The sequence below is a fragment of the Petaurus breviceps genome, unplaced genomic scaffold, assembly GCF_028583685.1.
Source record: "Petaurus breviceps papuanus isolate PSGF00001 unplaced genomic scaffold, PetGlider_PUasm1.0 213, whole genome shotgun sequence".
NCBI lineage: Eukaryota > Metazoa > Chordata > Mammalia > Diprotodontia > Petauridae > Petaurus > Petaurus breviceps.
The window spans coordinates 8,833,634-8,843,642 of record NW_027185860.1 but is presented as its reverse complement, the minus strand read 5'-3'; the positions used below and the strand labels follow the sequence as shown (position 1 = coordinate 8,843,642).

At 39.7% G+C, this 10,009-nt stretch overlaps 1 protein-coding gene and 1 long non-coding RNA gene across 4 annotated transcripts in view; one reads left to right on the top strand and one right to left on the bottom strand.

Moving 5' to 3' along the window:
- The window catches only part of CADM2 (cell adhesion molecule 2), a 1,406,063-nt gene that overhangs the window by 766,947 nt on the left and 629,107 nt on the right, over positions 1–10,009 (bottom strand). The gene's annotated exons all lie outside the window — the stretch shown is intronic.
- Positions 242–10,009, top strand: part of LOC138165582 (uncharacterized) — a 37,910-nt gene continuing 28,142 nt past the window's right edge. Inside the window, exons 1-2 of one of the 2 annotated variants that reach the window (XR_011169376.1) lie at positions 242–753; positions 3,206–3,281. This is a non-coding gene — a long non-coding RNA (uncharacterized lncRNA). The remainder of the gene's footprint in view (positions 754–3,205; positions 3,282–10,009) is intronic. The other variant, XR_011169377.1, reaches the window with a different exon arrangement.

Here is a 10,009-nt window from a genome sequence, read left to right as displayed (position 1 = left end):
GTGTGTGTGTGTGTGTGTGTGTGTGTGTGTGTGTGTGTGTGTGTGTGAAAAGTTGTAGGGAAAAGAGGGCTGGGGAATGGTAGGGAATGTTTTATGGAGATGATTCAACAGTGCAGCCTGTGTTGTAAGTGCTTTTCCCATCCCCCAAACTCAGGGAAGTGAGCAGACTACCAGGTCAGCTCCACCCTCCCCCAAGGGATCTCCACCCTTAACCAGTTAGCCCACCTTCAAGGAGGTGGGCAGGCTTCTGTGTCAGGGAGACTTGGTGCCAGTGGGAATTTTGAGGTGTGTACTGACCAATCTCTGGCCTCTGCAAGTTTCTGCTTACTCAATACCTAACCTTTGGCTGAGTGGTGGCCCTTTAAATGCTGAGGCTTTACCTGAGATCACTGCTGTACAACCAGGGACAGTGGGGTGGTATCTCCTCAGCCCACCATGTGGCCTGATCAGCCAACATGGCGTATAATAAAGGGTCCAATTCTAAATTATTACTTGGGTCTTGCTCGCCTTTTCTGGGTACAACATTTTGGAGGAACCACTGAGACAACATACTTCGTTGTCCAAGACCCAAAAACTGGAAAAATCCTCGGCCTCGGGATGGAGGCCACTCAGCTCTGACTTCCTTGAACAGCCGGCATCTGAAATCTTTTCAGAGCTCAAAATTCAAGGCTGAGAAAGTCCAGACCATCCCCTGACACCATTCAGATCACATTTCAGCTCTTTGGACCCAGATCTTTGTGCCAGCCTCCAGAGGTGAGTGGTTATTTGTCTGATATCTGTTTGGCTTCTGTAAGAGCGCTCCTCTGTTGAGAATTTGGGGTAGCTGGATGCAGCATTATGCCCTATTTCCCTCAGGCTGCCCACTGGGTGGCCCATCTGGGGCAGAGCCAGCTGTACCCAGGCCTGCCATCTCCTGCTCGAAGGCCTATCTGTTGGTGTGTGTGGGGGTCTTATGTGTTGCTGTGTTTGTGTGCCTGCCTGTCTGTCTGTCTGTAAGTAACTAAGCTTCTGTGTTCAAAAACAGCCAGGGCAACTGTTGAACTCCCAGCTTTCTCTTTGTCTCCCCCTCAGAGAAAGAGAGATAAGAAAAGGTAGGGGTGAGGAGGAAGCGGCCCTGGCCACAGCAGAGGGAGCCAGGCCAGGGGGAAAATAGGCTAGGGGGGAAGCCAGGCTGGGGGGGTGGGGTCGGCTCAGGGGAGCCAGGGCGGCCACGTGGCCCCTTCCACATTGAAGTGGCTGGGGGGGGGGGGGGTGTCCTGGGGCTGGTCAGCCTGGCCCCAGTGTCAGGCCTAGGGTGGGACACACTGACCCCCACCCTGCACTGCCACTGGTTGTGGGGGGGAGGGGAAGGAGGACGGAGCAGGTGGGAAGGAGTCCTCTGCCCTCTGAAGTAGAAAGGGGGGGTGGGGTTGGGACTTGCACAGTCCCTATCAGGAGGGAATTGGGAAATTTCTCTCTCTCTGGGACAGCAGGGGGAAAGGAGCCTTTCCTGGAGGGAGACTGGCCAAGAGTCCTCCCTGTGGGGCATTGGGGGAGGTGGGGAGGTGGGCCCTTCTTTGAGAATCCCTCCCCTCAGATCAAATCTCCTGCCTGACCAATTAAAACCAACTAAGGCTGATTGGGAACCTTAGAGGTGGAGCCTTGAGATTGGCAGATCCAAAGCTCTCACTTTCAAAAAATCCAGCAAGATTCTTCTCCCTGCCATTCCCCCATTGACAAGGCTATATTGTTAAAAGGAATAGAAAATGATGAATGGGACACTCTGACCCGAGTGTTGTAATGTTTTGAAATTTTTTAATTTGAAGAATATGTACAATTTCTTTCTTTATTGTCCTGATCTGCCCAACCGGGAATTATAATGAAAGCTAGACAAACAAACAAAATATCTTCACAAATTTTAAAAATTAATCATTAAGAAGTTGGAAATAGGATGGTGGGATTGCTTTAAAAAAACAAGTGTTTTGGTATCTGCTTGACCTGTTCCCTGAATTTGTAATGGGAAAATTAATAGCGTTTGTGAAACACTTGAGATCAAAATGGTATAATGATTGTAAAAAATGACTGGCATATGTTGGTATCTCCCTAATTTTGAAGCTGATACCAGGAGTGATAAGATCAATTATTGTATAAGGCATTTGATATTCATTGTTTTGTTGTAGATAAATGATTATCTGTACTGGGTGATTTGGAACTGTGTTTTGTAGAACTGTTATTGAACAAATGAAACTATATATGGGTGTACTGGTGTTAATCTGAAGGTTTCCAGAATGTAAATGTCAAAGCAAATTTTTGTTTGTATATGAAATTTGAAAAACACATCCAGCTAATTTAAGGTAACCAGATTAGTAATTAATTGGTTTGAGTTTACATTAGGGAAAGAGAATTGTTTTAGTCTTGTAGTCCCTAAACAATGGACTTGAATTTCTGAGAAATTGCAAGTTCATGTACAACAGTTAGAAGGGATTTCTATCAACTGGTTTTTACAAGTTGATGGTAAATGGAATCTCTTACATTTGTGAGACCTGGTAAATCTTTATTGCTGATTGCAGCCCATAAGAATAAAAATTCTCTAAAATGTGATTGGTGAAATTTGCTGTTTAAAGTGATTTTTTTTTCCTTCTTTAGCAAATTTCCTATGATCAGAGCACGTAGTCAGTAAAAGATATGAGCTCTTTTGTGTTAGCTTATTGGAAAATCTAATGTTATTTTTCATCTAGAATTACAAAATGTGCAGAAAGTTATGCAAACTGCTTAAGATCATTTTTAACAGTTTTCAACTAACTTTCTTCATAAAGGTTTATTGAGATTGTAAAGCAGAAGAGATCTTGCTGTTTTGATCTGAATTTGTAGTTATTTCATGCTCTAAGCAAAAGTTCACATTTGTAACTGAATGTTTATGTTAAAGATTAAATTTCTGAAGTATCTTTCAGAGTGAATATAATCAGAGGATAAACAAGCTTTGTGAAACTAGGATGTATGTCTACTATTCAGTTGTGAGGTTCAAGTCAGGAATCTATTGTTTAAGGCTGTATAGTTATGTTAGCAAAAGAAAAATAATTTATGAAGTATCTTGTTTATGTAGTTTGTAGAAATATAAAGGAAAGTGACATAGTCTGAGTAATAGATTATACTAGCCCATCCTCACCCCACTTCTGGTCACTTTTCTCCTCCTCCTTTTTGGCCCTTGTTTTAATCTCTTTGCCAGATTTGTTTTTTCTAGGCTCGGCACCCTTCCCTTGGAAATGTCATCTCAAGCTGAGGACCCCCTGGCTACAGACCAGGTGAGTCTTAGGTGGGACCCTAAGAAACAGAGACACCTCTACAACCTCTCTCAGCTTGAAGCCCAAATGATTTTGGGTCCCAGCTGTTTAAGGGGGGAATGATGAAGTACTTGGGTGCCTGATACTTAATCAGAGATACATTAGTTGAGAGAAAAGAAAGATACAATTTTTAACACTAGGTTAATTCAAACTATCTTTAAAGTCTATTTATGGAAAGCTGAACAAAGCAGATAAGGTTTGGAGACAAATGGGGTTCATCTAGCCCTTCCTGTTTCCAGATAGTTGGTATCAGTTTTAGCAGTATGTTGAAAGAGCATGAGGAAGTTTTGGGAAGGCAGAAAGTTTTGTAACTTGACTTTGTAATTAATGGCTCAATCAAATTTTAAATGGCCCTATCTGAAGAACACTAGTCCATATTTATTTGCTATTTAATAATTTGGGGGACTGTAAATATTTTCTATTATTCTGAGCCTTAATTACAGAAATCTGTTGTCATAAAAGCCAATGGTGGGATGGCAGAGACTGCAAACTGCAAACTGTTCAAGGTGGATGTCTGTATAAAATTGGCTTTAAAAATTTTCTATGGGGCCGCTAGGTGGTGCAGTGAGTAAAGCACCAGCCCTGGAGTCAGGAGGACCGGAGTTCAGTTCAGGCCACAGACACTTAGCACCCACATAAAAAAAAAATAGCCATGTAACCTTGGGCAAGTTACTTACCTCCACTTGCTCTCCAAAAGGCAAAAAAAAAAAAATTCTATTATGGGAATTCATTCTTGGAGCATGTTTGGGAAGATCAGAAGTGTGGAGTTTGGTTTTTAGCACAAGGATTGGATAAGATAGCTAATGTTACTTTGTTAAAGCATCTGATTATTTTATAAAGAGGAGATGAAATCAATTAAAAAAAAAAGATTTTCATATTTTAAAAGATTCCTATACCAGGTACAGGATTTAGGAAAGGTGGAAATAACAAAGAATAAATAAACTGAAAATTCTCTGTAGTTTGAAAATATGGAACTAATCTTAAGTAATTGTGCTAATTTGTATTGTCAGAATTATCTGATCACCTAGATCTGAACTGGAAAAGCAGGATTCCTTTTTAATTCTGTAACTACATGAGGTATCTGGGATTTAAAAGTGTTGTTTGAATGAAATAGGTCCCTGAGATACAAGGAATTGTATGTTAATTATGATTCTTGTATAGTTTGTATGTAAAATTTCTTGTTTATCTTGGTGACATGTAATTGTGTACCTGACAATGTAATCATGTCATTTTGTAAAATTGTGAGAAAAACCTCATTGTATTGATTGAGCCTAGTCCTGCGTGGCTAAAAAAACTGAACTATTTTTTATACTGTTTTAACCTAGCCTTGAATGGCTAGAAAACTGGACCTTTATATGTAAAATCATGTTTCTGAGAGCTCTTGTCAGATTTGTACATATTGTATATCTGAACTCTAGTCATCTAAAGATTATCCCCCTGAGCCATGGGATCTGAAAAAAATGACATCAGATGCAGAAAGCTTTCCCAAGAATCTGGATGTAGCCTCTATTGGGACAGCTTCTTTCCTGGAGAAATTCAACTAGAGGACAGTGGAAAAATGTGGCCCCCTCCTCCTCCTTGTGACTATGGGCTTGATTATAGGAAGTCCCTATTAACTCTGTTAAATGGCTAATTGTTATGGATCCCCACTACCAGCCCTTGGGAACAGAACTGATTGAGCTGTATGATTCAGCCTGGTGGTGTCCAGGGACACATGCACAAAAGAAGTGGGGAATGTGGTACCTGTTTTTCCCATCCCCCAACCTCCGGGAAGTGAGCAGACAGCCAGGTCAACTCCACCCTCCCCCAAGGGATCTCCACCCTTAACCAGTCAGCCCACCTTCAGGGAGGTGGGCAGGCTTTCAGGTCAGGGAGACTTGGTGCCAGCAGGAATTTTGAGGTATGTATTGAACAATCACTGTTTTTGGCCTCTGCAAGTTTCCGCTTACTTAATACCTAACTATTGGCTGGCCTCGTGTCATCCCTTTAAAAGCAGAGGCTTTACATGAGATCGATACTGTACGACCTGGTGATATGTCCTTAGATGATATGTCCTGGGGTGATATGTCCTTAGCCTGCCATGTGGCCTGATCAGCCAACATCGTGTATAATAAAGGGTCCAATTCTAATTTGTTACTTGGGTCTTGCTCGTGTTTTCTGGGTACACCTGGAGAAAGATGTTTTTTACCTGGGATGACTCAGTCTCCTTAAATCAGAGTGTTTATTTTACAGATGAGGAAATTGAGGAAAAGATCTTTAAGTGACTTTCAGGGTCACACAGCTAACAAGCATCTGAAGCTAGATTTGAAATCACGTCTTCTTAGTTCTAGACTCAGTATTCTTTCCACTATTCTACCTAGCTGTCTGCCTAACTAACTCACCAAAAGGGCTAGAAGGATGGAAATACAGAGAATCTTGATACAAATTAGAGCTCCAGTGGACTTTTAAATGTCTTCTCACTTGTCTGCAAGAGTGGAGAGGGACTTGTGATTTTATTCTTGCTGTTATTCTTTATATATAACTCTTATCTCCTAACTCTGTGCCTTTTCTTTTTTTTCAAATGCTTTATTAACTTCTGATTTACATCATTCATTTCCGCCAGATTTTGTTATAAATTCTTTTCCCGTTTTTCCCCTACCCACCACCCCAAAATATTGGTCCCACAGGATATCCCCTCCTCCAATCTGCTCTCTCCCATATTTTCTCCCATACCCCTTTCGACTTTTCCAGTGGATCTCTATGCCTCAGTGCCTGTATATCATATTTCCCAATAACATGTAAGATGGTATTAATAATTGTATTTTTATATTTTCAAACATTTGATTTTAAAACTTTGAATTCCTGATTCATTACCTTTCTCCCTTGTCACCCACCCTTACTGGGAAGATAAGCAATTCAGTATTGGTTGTATATGTGTAGCTATGCAAAACATTACCATAGTAGATATATTGCAAAAGACTGACTATATTTCCCTCCCTCCTATACCACCTCCCACTTGTTCTATTCTTTACTTTGATCCTGTCCCTTTTCAAAAGTGGGTGCTACCAACTTCCCTCCCCCCCCAGCCTGCCCTCCCTTCCATCATCCCCCCTCTCATTCCCTTCCCCCCTACTCTCCTGTAGGGTGAAATACCCTATTTAGTGTGTATGTCATTCCCTCCCTGAGCCAAATACAATGAGAATAAAGTTTTGCCTTTTGCCTTCCTGTTCTTCCCCTCCATTGAAATTATTTTCCCTTGCCTCTTCTATATGAGATAATTTACCCATTCTGTCTTTCTCCATCTCCTCTCCTTATATTCCTCTCTCACCTCTTAATTTCACCTTTTAAGTATCATCCCTTCCTATTAAATTGGTCCTGTGCCCTCTATGTATACCTGTAAACATATATACACATTCACATTTGTATTCATATGCCCATCCTATATAGACATATATATTCATACCCTCCTATATAGACACACATATATATATATATATATATATATATTTCTATTCTATTTTCATACTGAGAAAAGTTTCATCATTTACAATTATTGTTTTACCATGTAGGGATGTAAATAGTTGAACTTTGATAAGTTCCTTATGATTTCTTTTCCCTGTTTACCTTCTCAAGCTTCTCTTGTTTCTTGTATCTGAATGTCAAATTTTCTATTCAACTATGTTTTTTTCATCAAGAATGCTTGAAAGCCCTCTATTACACTGAATGACCATATTTCCCCCGTGAAACTCAGTGCCTTTTCAAAGGTTGTTTCTGCTAAGTCTAGAAAGCAGTCTTCAATTTCTTAGAATTCTTAGTTTCTTTCTACATGAAACTTCTCCTGATCTCCCTAGCTCCTAGTGCCTTCTACCTGAAAATAGTGTATATGTAATTTCTCCCTCAGCTCTATTATAAACTTGTGAGTTAGGAAAGTATCATGATGCCTGATACAGAGTAGGTGTGATGGGGTGTCTTAGACCCTGAATTTTCCCATACATTTCAGCAACTGAATCCAGGATTTTCCCACACAACCCAATCCCTGGGGTCTTGCCCAAGGCATCAGGCCTATCCCAGTCCCCCATAAATACTCAATATCAGGGTGGCTCTCTGATCCAGCCCAGACCACTTAATTCCTTTCACTGTTTGTAGCAGGTCCCCCCAGGCTATTTACCCCACCATAATCCCATGCAAATCTTCTCAGTCTTTTTTTGTATGAAAGTATCATTCTCACCCCCAGCAAACTGCATATTCCCTAAGAATATCTTTGTTCTTTTTGGCTTTACTATAAACTTCCCCTTGACTGGAAGATGATTGAGTGCCTGAATTCATTACAAGCAGACATGTCCTGTACCCTGACATTTAGGGGTTTCCAGTAGCCCAGACCACATCAGGTGCTTAATAAATACTTATTGATTGATTGCTCAGTACTTTGGATGAGGAAAGCCTCTTTACCTTTACCTAAAACTACAACTTGTAGTTTTAGAGGTTAAATGGATTTCCTATTGTCACACAGCCATCATGTATCAGAAGAGGGATCTGAACCCCAGTATTTCTAAATTAATGCCAGATCTGTCTCATACCACCATGTACTATATTAATTTTTGAGGAATCTGATACTTAGGCAAACATAATAATTTTATTCCTCACTCATCTGAAACTAAAATATATATTTTATGAATCTAAAAAATTATGTGCTATCATTGATGTTTGTGTCAGTAAAATATGGATCTGAGTAAATTATTTTGTTGCTTCAAGAAAGAAAGCCTGTAGGTGCAATAGTTCTTTTGTTTAGGAAAAATAATTCCAGTGTGGCTGATTTACACCATGGTTCTATGAAATAAATATTTTCATTATTAGTTTCATCAAGGTTTTGTGGTTTTTGTCTCAAACTATACATCAACTGGTCTTTGTAAACAAAGTGTTTTCCTTTAAGGTTGTGAATTTCTCCTTATCAATTTGAATGCTCCATTGGAATAGAGAAGTTAATCATTTCTGGTTTTGCCTCAGGTGCCATGAAAAAATCATCACTTCTGCCTGACTAAGAGTTTTAGCAATTGTACCCTGTCTAACTCTCCAGTAATTTCTGACCCTTATCCTAACATTTCAGATGCCCCTGCTGCCACCCACAGGGAAAAATACTCAACCAGGACTGAGTCCTTTGACTAATTTATAAGACAGGTTAGTGAAAATATTACAGTTTCAAAGAGTCAATGCACTTGACTCCCTCTCTATCTAAAGTTTAAACAAAAGACATCAACCTAACCTTCAACAACTTGGTGAGGACCAAATTTAAAACATGTGCTGAGAAAAACCTAGAGTATCACTTCACTTGACAGACAATGCTAATACCTTGGGGGGAAAAAGAAATAAGCACTGGTATATCTTAAATACCTGCCACATTTTATTTTAACCATTGTGAATGAAAATTAATTCACAGCAATTGGCATTTAAGGGATGTACTCTAGGATTAAATAGGGTGGGGATGAGGGAAGTTACTGTTAAAAATTTGAAATAATTTATTCTATGTTTGCTATGTGCCAAGTACTGTGAAAAGGGCTGGTGATAAAGATTATTTTTTAGGAAGTTGTAATCTTTTTATCATATAATTTATTCTTAGTTTTCAACATTCACCTAGACAAGATTTTGAGTTTCAAAATTTTTCTCCATCTCTCCCCTCCCCAAACCCCGACTGCAGCATGCCTTCTGATTACCCCTTCTCCCAATCTGCCCTCCCTTTTATCACCCCCCCCCCTTCTCTTATCCCCTTCCTTTCTATTTCTCTGTAGGGCAAAATAGATTTCTATACCCCATTGCCTGTATATGTTATTTTCCAGGTGCATGTAAAAACAATTTTTAATATTCATTTTTAAAACTTTCAGTTCCAAATTCTCTCCCTTCCTCCCTCCCCACCCACCCTCATTGAGAAGGCAAGCAATTCTATATAGGTTATACATGTGTAGTCATGTAAAACACTTCCATAATATCCATGTTGTGAAAAACTAACTATTTCCTTCCATCCTATCCTGCCCCCATTTATTCTATATTCTCCTTTGACCCTGTACCTCCTCAAAATTGCTAGCTTCTAATTGCCTCCTCTGAATCTGCCCTCCTTTCATTCCCTCTCCCCCCTCCCCCACTTTTCCCTAATTGTAGGGAAATTTCCACACCTAATTGAGTATGTATGTTATTCCCCCCTTAAGTCAAATCTGATGAGAGTAAGGCTCACTCATTCCCTCTAACCTCCCCCCTCTTCCCTTCCCCTGTAAAAACTCTTGTCTCTTTTATATGAGATAATTTTACACTATTCTATCTCCCTTTCTCTTTATTCCAGTACATTTCTCTTTCACTTCTTAAATTTAATTTTAGATATCATCCTTTCATATTCAATTCACCCAGTACTCATGTGACCTCTGTCTACATATGTGTGTGATGTATATATGTATGTGGATGTGTGTGTTTATGTACATGTGTGTACATATATATACAGACATACATATATTTCTATTCCCTCCAACTACCCTAATGCTGAGAAAAAGGTCTCATGAGTTATAAATCTCATCTTTCTATGTAGGAATGTAAACAGTTCAACTTTAATTAGTCCCTTATGATTTCTCTTTCCTGTTTACCTTTTAATGCTTCTCTTGAAAGTCAAATTATCTATTCAGCGCTGATCTTTTCATCAAGAATGCTTGAAAGTCCTCTTATTTCATTGA